The 17,845-nt window shown below is 38.9% G+C and overlaps 1 protein-coding gene across 1 annotated transcript in view; it reads left to right on the top strand.

Annotated features, from left to right (window-relative positions):
• FAM81A (family with sequence similarity 81 member A) overlaps positions 1 to 17,845 on the top strand; it is a 133,756-nt gene that overhangs the window by 98,697 nt on the left and 17,214 nt on the right. Inside the window, exon 11 of the transcript XR_011968282.1 lies at positions 17,531 to 17,598. The gene's annotated coding sequence lies outside the window, so the exon portion shown is untranslated. The remainder of the gene's footprint in view (positions 1 to 17,530; positions 17,599 to 17,845) is intronic.

Below are 17,845 nucleotides of genomic sequence, written 5' to 3'. Positions count from 1 at the left end.
AAGACCTGGATTCAAGTTCTGCCTCTCCTCTGAGCTGGTTATATCACCCTGGACAAGTGCCTTAATTTCTCAGTGCTGGAGACCAATCTAAGACTATAAATTGCAGAGTACATAGTTGGAAGGGGTCTTGGAGGCTCACCACTTCATTTTCAGATGAGGGAAACTGAAACCCAGAGAAGTTAAATGACTTGCCCACGGGTCACAAGATTGGCAAATGGCAAAGATAAGATTTGAATCTGATTCAACAAACACTTGTTAAGTACCGACTGTGTGTAGTTTTCAAGGTCCCCTTTTCCAACTTGAGCACTTTTGACAACTTTTTCAAGCATCAGTGAAAGGATAAAATAACAAAGTGGCAAAATATCCAGGATCATGCCAAGTTATATCTTAACTAGAATGATTTCCTGATCTGACCATCTCCCATATGTAGCAAACTCTATTGGCTCTAGGACCGAATAGAAAACCCTTCTGAGTGGCTTTTAAAGCCCTTCGTAACATGACTGCAGTTTATCTTCCCATCTCATTATACTCCTGTACAGTCTTTTTACTCCCTTCCCGTGTTCTACAATCTAGCTAAATTGTCCATCTTTGCTTTTTTCCTCACGTATGACACTCTATCTCCTCTTTCCCTACCTTTGCCTCCATTCTTATTTTTGCCTTATAGAATCTCTAACTTCCTTCAGTATTCACATCAAATCCTTCCTTCTACACAAAGCCTTTCCCAAATGCTAGCGCTCTCCCTCCCTCTCAACCTTGTAGTCATCTGACATTTATTTTGCATTTATTCTATACATCCTCATGTAGGTACATAATGACTCCTCCAATAGAAGGTAAGCCCCTGGAGGCCAGGGACTGTTAAATTTTTTTTTTTTGGGTCTTTGTATCCCACACCCCTAGCATAATACCTGCCATAGGAAGTAATGAATAAATGCTTGCTTGCCTCAGCACCTTTGAAAACTGATTGAGCTTTTCTTTTGTCACTTGACCCATGTGTACTAAAGACACTGGAGAAAATGGTTCAACAAATCTTTTATTTTTTAAGATCAAATTTCTGTATGTGTTCTAGAGAACTTCAGTCTTGCTACAAGCAGAGCAGAACCAGAATAAACACGACCTTAAACTCGGGGTATGTGCACAGCCCCCAGGGAAAGGCTCTGCTTTTGGTAATTGCCAGAGCACATTCAGAAGCAGTACCTCTACAGAACACCTTCAGAAACCCAGATGAATATACTCAATAGTATCTAATAAGAACTCTTCACAGATCAAGTCGCCAGGTGTCACTGTTGTCCCATATAAATCGGGCTGCAGACACTGGGTACTGCTAGACTCTAAGCTCAGGTCTCTTAGTCCACCCTTAGAATCATAGAGTTAGAAGTATTGGGCTTCCAAACCTCCTAACCCCATCCCTTTATTTGATAGACGAGGAAAGTAAGAAGTCCACAGTTCTAATCCAAGCCTCTTATTTTTGACACCTAGAGGGGGGGTTGGGATGGCAACCCAGTTCTTCTGATTTGAAATTCAATACTGCACCTCCTCCCTGACACAGGTATGGAATAAAAAGGTCTGACAGGATGCTGAATGTTAGGCTATAAATACTTCAGGGATATTCCATGATTTGGTTGGCCAATCAGCAAGCATTTGAAGGTTTATTATGTGCCAGGCGTTGTGGTAAGTGCTGGAGGTATAAAGAAAAGCAAAAATAGAGATCTTCTCCTCAAGGAGTTCATATTCTAAAGGGGGAGGTGGCATTTACACCACTATGTATGTTCAAGACAGACGGTATAACTGGGAGCTGGGTCATAGGGGAGGTGCTGAATGAGGTGAGTCTTAGGGGAAGGGGAGGAGAGACAGGGATGAAGAAAGTAGATTTTGAGCTGGGTCTTGGAGGAATCCCAGGGAAGCCAAGAAGGCTGTTGTGAGAGGATAGAGTGTTCTAGGTGGGGTTGGAGAGCCAGTGCAAAAGCACAAGGTCAGGATGTGTAGGATTGTGTGCTGCAAACAGGAAGGAGGCCAGTGGATTGTGGAAGGGAGTACAATGTAAGAATACTGGAAAGGAAGGGAGGGGTCAGGTTGGGAAGGACTTTAAATGCCAAATAGAATTTTTGTATTTATGTTATTCAGTCATTTTTTTCAGTCATATTTGACTCTTTATGATGCCACATAGGGTTTTCTTGGCAGAGATACTGGAGTGGTTTGCCATTTCCTTCTCTTAACTCATTTTACCTGTGAGGAAACTGAGGCAAACAGGGTTAAGTGACTTGCCCAGGGTCACCCACTTAGTAAGTGTCTGAGGCTAGATTTGGAATCTTCCTGACACCAGGCCCGGTGCTCTATCCACTGGGCCACCTAACTAGGCTTCCCTACGACAGTAGTTCAAGCATAGAGTGCCAGGGTATGACTACATGAGTGGAAGGAAAGGGGAATATAAGAGAGATGCGAAGACAGGAGTGACTGAACCTGACAACAGTGTAGGATAAGGGAGAGCAAAGAGTCAAGGATGACACCAGTGCTGTGACCCTTGATGAGTCGGAAGATGATGGTGCTAATAACAGAGAAGTCAGGAAAAGGGGAGTGTTTGGAGGGAAAGATCATTAACCCTGAGTTCCTTCAATAGGAGCATAGATCAATTATGCTTTCAGACCCAGGCTTATGACTCTGGCTTAGAAAGGAAGTATGTTGTAAAAAGCATGGCCTGGGAGATCAGAGGACTGGGGTTCTTAGTGGTTGTGGGACCTTGGAGAAGTCACTTTCACTGTCTGACATTCTTTCCTCATCTGCCAAACGAGAAGGTTATGTTAGGGGGACCTCTAAGGTCTACTCTAACTCCACATTTCTATAGCTTGATAGAACCTCACTAATTCAGAAGATGCTAAAGGCTTCTGAGAACCCTTTGATACTAAAGTAAATTTGGAAGTTTAGCTCACTCTTGATGGAATCTGCTAACCTGAGGCAGACTGGAAATCTTTGAGCTGCTGACTCCAGAGTGCTTAAGCCTTATTCTAGGCACAGTTATTCTATTTTTAGCTTTCTGAGCTAGTGTTATTCTTTTTGGCTGTGATTATAAGCATGGTAGCAGTTACTTTCTGGTTGGAGATAGAGGCAAAATGGAAGAAAGACTTCAGTTTCCTAGCTGGACCAGGAAAGTACCAGTGAGGGGCACCAATCAAGTTCTAGCTTGGGAAGAAGAGGATTATGCAGTATTTGTGTTAGTTGAGAGCCAGAGAGTCAGTTAGCTAGTTACTACGCATTTATGAAGTATTTATTATGTATCAGGAAGAGATAGATCACAGTGCATATTCAAGTAAGCTGCATGACTTTGGCCAAGTCACTTAACTTCTTGGGAGGTTTCACTTTCCTCATGTGAAGAAAAACGGGCCTGGATTAGATGATCTCTTTCCCCAATCTAATGAGCTATATTTTTTGATTGTTAGTTTGGTTTTTACTCTAAGGACTGTAAAATTTATGAAGTAGGAAAGGTGAGTCTTTGATGTTCTTTCACCTGACCCTTGAGCATCCTCTCATGTGTTTCATATCACTTTGCCTCCTTTCTTCCCTCCCAATATTCCTCTTTATTACCACACCTTCTCCCATCCATCCTATCTGCCAATATTCAGAATTGAGAAAATTTGAAAACTTTTGAAGTTTAGAAAGTCTTCAAGACACAAATTATTCTCTAATGGTAGAATTTCAGTCTCTCAGTTATGTGTGTGTGTGTGTGTGTGTGTGTGTGTGTGTGTATGTATGTGGCACCATGCAAATAATAATGCATGGGTAGCTATCTACTCTGTTTACTCATGGGGGCATCTTTTAGAGGGCCATCCCTCATAGGGTAAGTGATTCTTGGTTTTAATCCCAGTTCCTTTGACTTCTGGAATATGCTATTCCAAGTCCTTCAATTCCTTAATGTAGAAACTGCCAGATCCTGTGTTATCCTGATTGCATTTCCACAAGACTCAAATTGTTTCTTTCTACCTGCTTGCAATATCTTCTCCTTGACCTGGGAACTCTGAAATTTAGCTACAATATTCCTAGGAGTTTCTCTTTTTGGGTCTCTTTCAGGAGGTAATATTTATTTTGACCTGTGATTTTAGAATATCAGGGCAGTTTTCCTTGATAATTTCATGAAAGATGATGTCTAGGCTCTGTTTTTGATCATGGTTTTCAGGTAGTCCCATAATTTTTAAATTGTCCCTCCTGGATCTATTTTCCAGGTCAGTTGTTTTTCCAATGAGATACTTCACATTATCTTCCATTTTTTCATTCTTTTGGTTTTGTTTTGTAATTTCTTGGTTTCTCATAAAGTCATTAGCCTCCATCTGTTCCATTCTAATTTTGAAAGAACTATTTTCTTCAGTGAGCTTTTGAACCTCCTTTTCCATTTGGCTAATTCTGCTTTTTAAAGCCTTCTTCTCCTCAATGGCTTTTTGACCCACTTTTGCCAATTGAGTTAGCCTATTTTTCAAGGTGTTATTTTCTTCAGCATTTTTTGGGTCTCCTTAGCAAGCTGCTGATTCGCCTTTCAAGCTCTTCCATGTTCTGAGACCACTGCATATTTATTTTGGAGGTACTGGATGCAGAAGCCTTGACTTTCTCTGACAGTATGCATTGTTCTTCCTCATCCAAAAGGATGGAAGGAAATACCTGTTCACCAAGAAAGTAACCTTCTATGGTCTTATTTTTTCCCCTTTTTTGGGTATTCTTCCAGCCAGTTACTTGACTTCTGAATCCTTTGTCAAGAGGAGGGTCCTAGTGCTCTTCTTCACCCCAGGACCCTACTCAGGGCTGAGATTCAGATCATCTGCTCATTTCCCCTGGGGCTTTAGGTGGAGTGCTTCACAAATGGATGCTGCAGCTGCCACCACCACTGCTGCCACCTCCTTGGGTCAGGGGACCTTGCTCCTCTCTCACCCAGTTGGGAAAGCCCTGTCACTGACCTTTGAAGCTTTCTTTGATGCTTATGGATTGAGGGATCTGAGATCCTCTGCTGCTGCTGGGGATTTTGCCCTGAGCCCTATTCTTGCCCTGTTCCTCGTGGTGCCAGTGCCATGCATCTAGGGCTGGGCTCCATTGTGCTCCTCGTCCCATGTGATAGACCTTTCCTGTTGGCCTTCCAGATTACCTTTGACTAGAAATCTCTTTCATTCTGTTGTTCTGTGACTTCTGCTGCTCTAGAATTTGTTGAGAGTGATTTTTTTTACAGGTATTTTATAGGGTGTGGGGGAAGAGCTAGAGTATGTGCATTTTTCTACTCCACCATCTTGGCTCCACCCCCAATTCTTTTTTTTTTTTAATAGGTAAAGAGGCTATTCTCTGCTTCATTTCTTACCTAGCCTTAATCACTAAATGGATGTTGTCTCAGTCAAGCTGAGACCTGTTAAAGACCTTAGCTTAAAAAGATCAAGGTCTCCCACTGCACCCACCCGTCTCCAGTCATCCTAATCTGTATCCAGATGGTTCCAGAGGAGAAAGTGAAGCTGGTAACTTTGCACAGCCCTCCCTCATTTAAATCCAATTCAGTTGCATATCATGGCATCACCGCCCTGAAGTCATGGTCCTCTTCCAGAACAAAGGACAAACAACAACAATAAACAACATTGCTTTCATAAGCATAGGGCCACTAACCTGATCATCTTCCTTCCTTAACCACTAACACTGACTTTCATGCCACTTCCCCTCAACCACTGATATTAATCCAAAGAAAAGAGGAAAGGAGGGAATGGCTCTGAGTACCATTTAAAGCTTCTAGATTGAGTGATGGGATAAATTCTATTTCATCCTTCCTGTGTCCCCAGCTCAAACTCTAAAACTTTCTGACCTTGTAATTGGACTGACTGGGCTCTAAACCTTGATTCTTAATTCTTTCCACTCATTTCTAGTTCTAGGAATTCCATGGTTGGCAGTTCTCTTTCTGACCATCTGGTGAATTAGAAATTATAACATTTGTCACCTTTGAAATCTAGATATCTTTGGATAGTGGGCAAAACATTTGAAGATGGAGCTGAGCTAAAGGTCTGGATGAGGCAGACACATTAGCTGTAATGCTATCCAATATTCCATCTGTACCTTGGTCTGTGACTAAACTACATATTCAAATGTCCTGGAAGCAAACCCTAAATCTCTGCATTAGTTTTCCAAACACCCTGTGGCATCAGGACTCAGTCTTATATAGACAACTCCAAATTCTGTCCTCCCCATTTCTGCAATATGCCAAAAAATCCATTCTAATAGTCTGTTAAGCAGGTTTTTAGTCTATCTGCAATAACAAAGTCTTTCTACTTGAGTTTTACCATGAACCTGGTGTCCATTGGACCTATAGCCCTGGCCTTTTGTCTTGCACAGGATCATTTTGTGGGGACACTACTTACATAGTGGCAAATATATATTTCCTTGTGAGTTGTCATTATGTAAAATTGGTCTTGATCTATTTCTGGTCTCCTTTTAAAATTTGGGTTTACAGACTTTTTCTAGTAAACTTGGGGATACTTATGTTACATGATTAAATTCCATAAACCCACAATCTTAATTGGTAAAAATTTGCAAATGAAATTCATAAATTCTTTCCTCAAGGATCTCCCAACTATAACTATATGGTAGAAAGTTTCCTAAGGCTCAGAGGAGCACAGTGACTAGATTATGATTACTCATCTAGTATCAGAAATGGGATTGGAATTCAAGTTTTACTGACTCCAGTCAATCTACTCAATATGTTGCAATACCTCTCACCAACTGTGTAAGATGTAGTCAAATTATTTTCAAGCCTAAAGTTGAGGATCCCTGGGAAAGTATAACTATTAAGGGCTTGCTCTTCTCTCTTATAGTAGTTTTTGCCTGAAACTTAAAGGAGGTTTTGAAGAAGAATTGAATAAGCTGCTCAACGCCAGACAATGTCATTATGTGCCCCCCACCCCAAAGGGTCTGCCTTCGATCTTGTTTTCTTTTTCCTCTACATTCTTTCACTTGGTGAGATCATCAGCTCCCATGAGTTCAATTACCATATCTCTGCAGATGATTCCCATATCTACATATTCACTTCTTATTTTTCTCCTTAGTTCCAACTACTTTTTGGAAATCTCAAATTGAAGTCCTATAGTCACCACAAACTCAGTGTGTCCAAAATAGAACTCATTGTCTTCTCCCCTAATCCCTCCCCACTTACCAATTTTCCTGTTATTTTCTAAATGTACCACTATCCCAGTTACCCAGGCTCTGCACCTTGGTGTCATTCTTGACTCTCCACTCTCTCATTTCACATATCTGACTTCTTGTCAGACCCTGTTATTTTCCGCCTTTCTTTCCTATATCTCCTTTACTTCACTCATCCAGCCAACATCTTTGTGAAGGCCCTCATCACCTCATGCCTAGGACTTCTCAATAGCCTTCTAGTTGGTCTCCCTTACTCAAGTCCCTCCTCACTCCATTTCATTTTCCAATCAGCTGCCAATGGGATTTTCATAAAGTATTTTTAACTCCCCTATTCAATAGACTCATGTCTCCTTATTGCCTCCAGAATATAAAGTCCTTGGTTTGACATTTAAAGCTCTTTCCCATCTGAGTCATTCCTACTCTTCCAGTGTTCTTACAGTTTTCTCACCTATATGCACTCTGCATTTCAATGACACTGGCCTCCTTGTTATTCCTTGACTTCTCTGTTCTCTAATCACTAGCTTCTCATCTTCAATCTCTCCTTATTTATTATCTCTTTTCCTGTTTTCACTAGCACATTTTAGTTCTTTCTTGTTACAAAACATGCAAACAAGCAAAAAATCACCCTTAAGCCACTGGATCACAGCCAGACAACCCTGTCACACCCTCAAGCATTGTTATATACCTCTTTTTCCTTTCACTGCTAAACTCTTAGAAATACAAATTTAAAATAATTGCTTCTACTTCCTCACCACTTATTTATTCTTCAGCCCTTTAAGACATGGCTTTCAGCTCCACAGATTTATTGAAAATGCTCTCTGAAAGGTTTTCTTGGCCATATTTGACTTGACCTTTCTGTTAACTCTGCCTTTTTTTCCCATTATTATCATTATTATCCATTTATCCTAAGCAGTGGGCCCTATCCCTTTTTTGATCATCTTGACTTTCTCAATACAGTTCTGTTTAACAATTAATTTTTATTATTATTTCCAAAGGAAGACCTGCATTTACTCTTATCCCTTCCCTCCAACGAGAAAGCAAGAAAAACAGAATTGTTACATTGTCAAGAAAAACAAATTTCTATCATAACTAAGTAAAACAAATTCTCAATATACACTCTGAGTCCCATCACTTCTCTGTTAGGAGAGGGGTAGCATGTTTCATCATGACTTCCCTGGAATCATGTTTGGTCATGATTTTGATCAGAGTTCCTAAATATTTAAAAGTTTTTTGTCTTTATAATATTGTTATTGTATAAATTTTTCTCCTGGCTGTATTCCAGGCCTTGTCACTTCATAAAAGTCTTTACAAGTTTCTCTGAAATCATTCCTCCATCGTTTCATAAGGCGCAATGGTATTCCATCATATTCATATATCCTAACTTGCTTAGCCATTTCCTAGTTGATGGACACTCCTTCAGTTTCCAATTCTTTGCCACCATCAACAGAGCTACTATAATTTTTTTGTATGTATGTATGTTTTTCCTCTTTATTTAATCTCTTTAGGGCTATAGATATTGTTGGATGAAAAAGTATGCAAAATTTAGTAGCTTTTTGGGCATGCTTACAAATTGCTTCCTAGAATGGCTGGACCAGTTCACCATCAATAACACTTTTCCACTGCCACTTCCAGCATATGTTATTTTCCTTTTTTGAGGGCAACTTTTCCAATCTGAGAGGTGTGAGATACAACTTTAGGGTTGTTTGAATTTACATTTCTTTAATTATTAGTGATTTAGAGCATTTTTGTTCATATGGATATGATGGCTTGGATTTTTTCCTCCAAAAACTTCTTGATAATATTTTTTGACCATTTATCAATGGTTCTTATTCTTCTAAATTTGAATTAATTATCCATGTATATTAGAAATGAGACCTTTGTCAGAGAAATCTTCTGCCAAGATTCCCTCCCCCCTCAGCACCTTTTGCCTATTTCTCTTCCAATTTTAGCTGCATTGCTTTTGCTTAGGCAAAAACTCATAGATTTTATGTAATTAAAATTGCCCATTTTAGTTTCCGTGAACTTCTCTATCTCCTATTTGCTCATCTACTTTTCTGCTCTCCATTGATGTGACAAATAATTTCTTCCATACTCTTCTAATTTATTTCTGATATTAGCCTTTACATTTAAGTCATGTGCCATCTGTTTAACTTGGTGTGAGATATTGATCTGTACCTATTTTCTGCCAGACAGATAGCTTTTTGTCAAATATTGGGTTCTTGTCCCCCAGATTTGAATCTTTAGGTTTAACCAAACACTAGATTACCGTGCTGGTCTGCTTCTATATTTTGTGTGTCTAATATGTTCTATTGATCAACTTCTCTATTTCTTACCTAGTACTAAATTGCTTTGATGACTATGGCTTTATGACTATGGCTTTATACTATGGTTTGAGATCCAGTGCTGTTAGGTCCCCTTTCTTTCCATTTTTCCTTAATTTTTCTTGATATTGTTGACCTTTTGTTCTTTTATATTTTTGTTATTATTTTTATAGTTCTGTAAGGTAATCACTTGGTATGGCACTAAGTAAATTAATTTTTGGTAGTATAGTCATTTTATTATGTTTCTTGGCCTACCCATGATTAATGAATATTTCTTCAATTATTTATTTTTGTCTTTATTTGTGTGTAGAATATTTTCTAGTTGTATTTATATAGCTTCTCTATGTGTCCTGACTAATAGACTCTCAAATATTTTGTAATTTTTTGTCATCCTTTAAAACGGAATTTGTATGTCTCTTCTTGCTGTATTTTTTGTGGTAAATAGAAATGTTAATAATTTATGTACGTTTATTTTATATCCTGCAACTTTGTGGAAGTTGTTCATTGTTTTAATTAACCATTCTCTCTACAGTTCTCTAAGGAAGTCATCCATGTCATCTGAAAAAAGCAATAATTTTATTTCCTCTTTGCCTATACTTATTCTCCCAATTTTTCTTTTTTTATTGCTATAGCTAGAATTTCTAGGATGATATTGTATGGTAATGGTGATAATGGACATCCTTGCTTTATCCCTGATCTTATTGGAAAGGTCTCTAGCTTGTCTTCATTACAGATAATGCCAGCTCTTGGCTTTAGATAGATACTTCATATCATATTAAGGAAAGATCTTCAATATAATTTTTTTTTAAAAAAAGCAAACTATTCTTGTTGTCCTGAATTTTCCTTGCTAGTCTCAACAGTTTCGCATCTTTGATATTCCATTATATATCTTGCCATAGTTTTATTTTTGAATTCATACTTTGTTACCTGCCCTTCTTTACATCTTCCTGATATTCCTTTTAAACATCTAAGTTGCTTAATGACTCCTGTGTGGCCACAATGGTCTCTTTGGTCAAGTGTCCTTTCTCCCCTAGTTTTGGAATTGTTTCTTTTTGTGCCCTCTGAATTTCATTTTTGAGAGATTTCTGTATCTTCTGAGTTGACATCTCCTGTAAAATTTTAGTTCATGGCATCCTATCTGTCCTTTCTTTGAACCCTTTGAAATCTGCTCTTCAGTAATCCAGTGTACATGTCAGACTCTATGCAGATATCCTCTCTTTCTTTGTTATTTATTCTAAGGAGGCATGGTCACATCTATTTCCTTCCCTGCTACCAAAGTTCCCATCATTTTTTCAACAACCTGCTATCCTATGCTGGCAAAACTCAGATCCAAAATGAAAGTTCCTTCATTGCTTCCTCTACCTGTTGAAGAATGAAACTGTGATTAATACAAGTCAAGAGATTATTGAAGGAGAGAGGAACAGAGAGAGAGAGAGAGAGAGAGAGAGAGAGAGAGAGAGAGTCTGGATAGCTGAAGCCTGTCATCATTACTATATCACATCTCGTAGTCATGAGTCATAGGATTAGAGATTGCCTTAGGCAAGGATGAACTTATCAAACGGAGTAAGGAGCTATCTATTATGATGTGATTTAAGAGAAATGTGAATATTCTACTAAGAATATGATTTTCATTGGCTTTCTACTGATCCCTGAGATTCTATCATTCAAAAGCTTTCTCACTTTGTGTTAAGGAATGCTTGTGAAAATGTGAGTGTCTTGTTATCTTTAATAATTTTTTTTTGCAGATCAAAGCATACTTTAAAAAATTTTTTTTAAATTAATTTATTTATGTTTTCAACATTTATGTCCACAAAATTTTGAGTTCCAAATTTTCTCCCTATTTCTCCCTTCCCCCACCCCAAAACACCGAGCATTCTAATTACCCCTATCACCAATCTGCCCTCCCTTCTAACATCCCTCCCTTCCCTTATACCCATCTTCTCTTTTGTCCTGTAGGAAAGATAAATTTCTATACCCCATTACCTGTATCTATTTCCTAGTTGTATGCAAGAACAATACTCAACAGTTGTTCCTAAAACTTTCAGTTCCAACTTCTCTTCATCCCTCCCTCCCCACCCATTCCCTTTGGGAAGGCAAACAATTCAATATAGGCCATATCTGTGTAGTTTTGCAAATGACTTCCATAATAGTCATGTTGTGTAAGACTATAATTCCCTCCATCCTATCCTGCCTCCCATTGCTTCTGTTCTCTCTTTTGATGCTGTCCCTCCCCAAGAGTGTTTACTTCTAAGTGCTCTCTCTTCCCATTGTCCTCCCTTCCATCATCTCCCCCACTCTGCTTATCCCCTTCTTCCCCACTTTCCTGTATTGTAAGATAGGTTTTCATACCAAAATGAGTGTGCAATTTATTCCTTCCTTTAGTCGAATGTGATGAAAAACTTCATGTTTTTCTCTCACCTCCTCTCTTTTCCCCTCCACTATAAAGTCTTTTGCTTGCCTCTTTTATGAGAGATAATTTGCCCCAATCCATTTCTCCCTTTCTCCTCCCAATATATTTCTCTCTCACCCCTTAATTTCATTTTTTAAAGATATGATCCCATCCTATTTAATTCAATTTGTGCTCTCTCTCTCTCTCTCTCTCTCTCTCTCTCTCTCTCTCTCTCTCTCTCTCTCTCTGTGTATGTGTAATCCCACCTACTACCCAGATACTGAAAAGTTTCAAGAGTTACAAATATTGTCTTTCCATGTAGGAATATAAACAGTTCAACTTTAGTAAGTCCCTTATGACTTCTTTTTGCTGTTTACCTTTTCATGCTTCTCTTCATTCTTATGTTTGTAAGTCAAATTTTCTTTTCAGCTCTGGTCTTTTCATCAAGAATGCTTGAAATTCCTCTATTTCATTGAAAGATGATTTTTTTTCCCCTGAAGTATTATACTCAGTTTTGCTGGGTAGGTGATTCTTGGTTTTAGTCCTAGTTCCTTTGACTTCTGGAATATCATATTTGATCCCTTAATGTAGAAGCTGCTAGATCTTGTGTTATCCTGATTGTATTTCCACAATACTTGAATTGTTTCTTTCTAGCTCCTTGCAGTATTTTCTCCTTGACCTGGGAACTCTGGAATTTGGCTACAATGTTCCTGGGAGTTTTTCTCTTTCAGGAGGTGATAGGTGGATTCTTTCAATATTTATTTTGCCTGCTGGCTCTGGAATATCAGGACAGTTTTCCTTGATAATTTCATGAAAGATGATGTCTAGGCTCTGTTTTTGATCATGGCTTTCAGGTAGTCCCATAATTTTTAAATTGTCTCTCCTGGATCTATTTTCCAGGTCAGTTGTCTTCCCAATGAGATATTTCACATTATCTTCCATTTTTTCATTCTTTTGGTTTTGTTTTGTGATTTCTTGGTTTCTCATCAAGTCATTAGCCTCCATCTGTTCCATTCTAATTTTTAAAGAACTATTTTCCTCAGTGAGTTTTTGAACCTCCTTTTCCATTTGACTAATTCTGCTTTTGAAAGCATTCTTCTCCTCATTGGCTTTTTGAACCTCTTTTGCCAAATGAGCTAGACTATTTTTAAAGGTGCTATTTTCTTCAGCATTTTTTGGGGGCTCCTTCAGTAAGCTGTTGACTCGCTTTTCATGATCTTTTTGCATCTCTCTCATTTCTCTTCCCAATTTTTCCTCCATCTCTCTTACTTGATTTTCAAAATCCTTTTTGAGCTCTTTCATGGTCTGAGCCCATTGAATATTTATTTTGGATGTTTGGGATACAGAAGCCTTGACTTTTATGTCTTTCCCTGATGGTAAGCATTGTTCTTCCTCATCTGAAAGGATGGGAGAAGATATCTGTTCACCAAGAAAGTAACCTTCTATGGTCTTATTTTTTTTCTCTTTTCTGGGCATTTTCCCAACCAGTTACTTGACTTTTGGGTCCTTTGTCAAGAGTAGGGTATACTCTGGGGGTCTGTAAGATCTCAGTTCCTCCTTTTGTGCCCAGAATCTGAGTGGTAGAGTTTTCTCTTCACAACCACCTTGCCTTCAGTTCCACCAAGCCAGCACTGGGGGCTGAGATTCAGATAAGCTGCGGGGGCAGGGTGGCCATTCAGTGTGAGATAAAGATCAGCTGCTCAAAATCCTCAGGAGTATTAGGTAGGGGCAGGGTCTCTACACAGGGTTGAGGAAAGAATCAGCTACTCAGTGCCCCAGGGGTTTTACAATCCAACAATGGATGTGGGCTGCTGTAGGGGCTGCTGTGGAAACTGCTGCAACCCACACGATGGGACCTCTGTGGGCCTGCCGCCTGAGGCCAGAGCTATGGGAAGGCCCTTCTCCCTTCTCAGGCAGCTGAAAAAACCCTCTCACTTACCTGTGAGTTGAGGGATCTGTAAACTGCTGCTACTGCAACTTCCGCCCCAGAGGCCTGCTCTTCTCCTCTTAGAGTGGCGCTGCACAACCAAGGCTGGGTTGGGCTCTGCTCCGCATCTTGTGTGACAGATGTTTCCCATCAGCCTTTCAGGTCACCCTTGGCTGGAAATCTCTTCCACTATGTTGTTTTGTGGCTTCTGCTGCTCTAGACTTTGTTGAGAGTCTTTCTTTACAGGTATTTTATGGGCAAGATCTAGTATATGTGCGTCTTTCTACTCTGTCATCTTGGCTCTGCCCTCCCATCTCTAACAATTTAATATGAATTAATCGATCAGAATACCTTCAACTTGGCAAAAGCTGAGAACAGGTTTTAGTAATACAGCATGTAAGGAGATAGTTTGCAGTTGGAGGAGTACTATGTGGGGAAAGCCAGGTCTATATGGGGAGGGGTTGTTACATTCCAGAGCAATTGATGTTAATATAGTGGCATTTTATCATTATTTGCTACTTATTAAAATGCCTTAAAGAGATAGTGTACCTTAAATTACTGTGGCTTGGAGCAGAGAGGACACTGAAATAGAAGGTGGAAGATACCAAAACAAACAAACAACTCCCTCTCAAACCCAAACTCAAACCCAAAAACCCTTACTAGTTCTTCCTAAGCCCAGCCCTGATCTGGTCTATTGCTCTGACTTCTGGTATCATAGGGAAACCAACATCCTATTTAGGGAACTGCTCTGGGATAGAGACCTTGATGACTGGTCACGTAGAGTCTACCTTTGCCTTTTATTGTTTCTCCTGTGTCAGTAGACAAGAAAAGAAATAGTGACAAGAGTCTAGTTGCAAATGAATTCAGGGAATCTTGGCTGCATGTGCCTTTTGAGGCTAGCAGAACATCCTAGAACAAGTTATTAGGAAATTAGAGGATGAAGATTAGCTGTGAGAGTCAGGAAATTGAATCAAATTTGTATTACAGCACACACAGTAATATGTTTTTCTAAATATCTACCCAAGAGGATCTTTGAAGGGTGGAAAATCAGTCCGTCAAAGACTAAATTAGACACAGTGAACTGTTTAAAAAGAGATGGCAGGGCTTCACAAGGAAATGGGTAAATGGAAAGGATAGCTAAGATAACCTTGGGGAATATTCCATAACTATAGATTGTCTTGCCGTGGATGTAACTACAATGAGGACATTGGAACTCTGCTCCAGGGTGGAAACTTTAGACAGTTCTGAACACTACTTTCATGATGTTGTGTTTCTTTCCCCTTCCTGGCCTAGCTTCTGCCCTTTGCTTCTGTGTAGCAGCTATATTTTAGGAGCATTTCCTGAGCTTTAAACGGCTTAAAAATCTCAGGGTTTCCTAGAAAATCCCATCTGAACCAACCCATTTCCAGTTATTGTCATTTGTCCCTGGTGCAAAGATTATTGTATATATTGTTTTAGTCTGAATAGATTTGTAGGACATGGGCCATTCAACAATATAATTTTGATTCTTCTGTGCAAGTGTGGCCCCTTAACTTTCAGAAAGCCCATCTGTATAGTGGAACTGATTCTAATCTTATTAAGGAAAATGAAGAGAATTTTATGACCTAGTGAGTTAAAGCATTTCTTGCTATCAACAAAATTGAAATAGATTAGAATGTGATATTCTTACTATTTTTCTGTTAGTTGGCAGGGGGATGAACTTGATAGTTGAGTATTTTTAATGGAATCTGGTTTCCTTCCTGGTGGTATGGAGGCTTATGACCTCCTCAACATGAGTAAGTATCAAGCTGTTTATACTTTAGTATAGATGAAAGAAAAGAGTCATTGACATCTTTTGGCTTTTTTTTCATTGAAAGTCTGGTCTTTCATCTTTTTCCTCTTTCACTTTGTTGGAATATATTTGTTGATGATGTGTTTTCTTTTTATTAGCATGTTGTTGAAGGTCATTCAGTTAGTTTTTGGTCAAGGCTGTCTCTAGGCAACCTTATGAGGCAGGTGATGCAAAATCTTTTGCACCTAACTTTCAGGGGCCAAATGTATTCATCTGTTCACATTTATATATTCCCAGTTGTTCAGACCTCTTGCTCACTGCGGAACCCCATAATTTCCTGGAAAGTATCCTACATTGCAACATCTTGATTCATCAGAATATACCAAACATGTGTCTTAGTCCTTAATGAACTTGCTAGATGGCTAGGTAACTAATTTGACAAACCAATTTAAGGTAAATTGTTAATGGTAATAATGATTTTATGTGTTAGTCTCCTCAGGTGATGTATATAACTATATTTTAATAGGGCCCTTCTCTGCTACAATGCAAAGGAATGATTAATGGCAAGAATCTGTCGATATTGTGGCAGGCCAAAAGGATGGGTACTTTCAAGGCCTCTTGACTTCTATATAGGCAACCAGTCTCTTATCATGGCTATAAATTGAATTGGCCCTGCTTATAGTAAGTCTGGGCGAGAAACTGAATTTCTTGACTACTGGATACATAAGCTCACTGCTTTTCCCACTAGATCACACTTTCTGTGACCCAAATGCACAAAATCAGATGCTGGATGAACTAGGATTAGATCATAGGATCATAGATTTAGAATTAGAAGGAAATTCACAGGTCATCGTGTCCAATTCTTTCACTTTAGAGATGAAGAAACTCAGGTTCAATGAATTTAAGTGATTTGTCCAAGGTCATAAAGGAAGCAAGTAGTGGATCTGGAATTCAAATTTAGGTCCGTTGACTCCAATTCAGTGTATTTCCCATCATTCCACACTGTCCTAGAATATAGATTTTGTGCATCTTTTTCTAGTATTATCCCAATGATATTAGGTGCTACTGTAAAGTAATGAGACTGGTTTCCCTAAATCATACCATTTATTTGTCATGAGATAATATCAAATTAGATAAAACTTGTAAAAAAAAAGCACTTAGTACAAAGCTTGGCACATAATAGGAGCTATATAAATGCTTATTCCTTTCTTCTTTACCACCCTCCCTTGCCCAACAATGACATGCTATATCACATGGAAGTACCCTGACATTAATAGGGATGATGTTGTCTAATAGATGATGGCGTCATCTTAGTAGAGTGGCTGATCTCAAATAGATGATATTTTTCCCTATCATTATCTATGAAATTAGAAGAAATTAGTTCTAGTAGGAAAATAACAATTCTTTATATTATCTATGAATTTAGAAGGAATCATTTTTAGCATGAAAATACCAATTCCCTCCCCTCCCAGATGTGGAATATTAATGAATTCCTTCTTCAGTTTGGCATTATTTTATATAATCCCTTCTCACTGGGGCAGAGTATATACCCCTTTTAGTACAGTCACATTTCTTCTCCAAGCATAGTGTAAGATACTAAGATAGAGAATTCAGTTCTATACAAGCCCTAGAAGTAGTTAAAGATGAACTAAGATTAGATCATGCCAAAGTCCTTGTCATATAGTTATCACCTAATAAATGTTTTTTATCATTCATTTGTTTAAAATGAAGGTGACTAGTCAATGAGAACCTCATTCTTGAAGCCTAAATGGACATTCTTACTGTTTGCAATTTCACAAGTTGAATTTCTGACGTTAGTTTTGACTGTGATATCTCAGATCCACACTGTGCTGTGATAAAAGGCCTCTAACTGGCTTCAGAGCTGGACAGAGCCAGGATTGAGTTTGCATTTTCCTTCCTGGAAGTGAATACATGGTACCCCACCCCGTCCCCTCTCTCATTTTCTTTCTCGATCTTAGATGAATGAGTATTTCAAGTAGAAAGTTCCTGACAACAACTGGAGCCAGTAGCAGCAGTCCTATCAGGAGTAAGTACAGCAGTCAATTGACCTGTTAGCCAAGATTTAGCACTCATCTAGGACCTAGTTCAGCAGAGTAAGGGAGTGACTTATCCATAACTGTCGCATGCTCCAAAGAGAAGTGGGTGGAGCCTCTATGAGGAAAGAAAAATACTCCCAGGGTCAAGAGCCCTTGAGCCTCAAGTTCTGTATAGTACCTTTGTGTTTTAAGTTTTAACTTACCCTCTACTCTTCCCAGGGACCATGTGTGTGCAGA

This window comes from Notamacropus eugenii, chromosome 1, assembly GCF_028372415.1.
Source record: "Notamacropus eugenii isolate mMacEug1 chromosome 1, mMacEug1.pri_v2, whole genome shotgun sequence".
Taxonomy (NCBI): domain Eukaryota; kingdom Metazoa; phylum Chordata; class Mammalia; order Diprotodontia; family Macropodidae; genus Notamacropus; species Notamacropus eugenii.
Note: the sequence above shows the minus strand (reverse complement) of the source record. Positions and strands in the feature narration are given on the sequence as shown.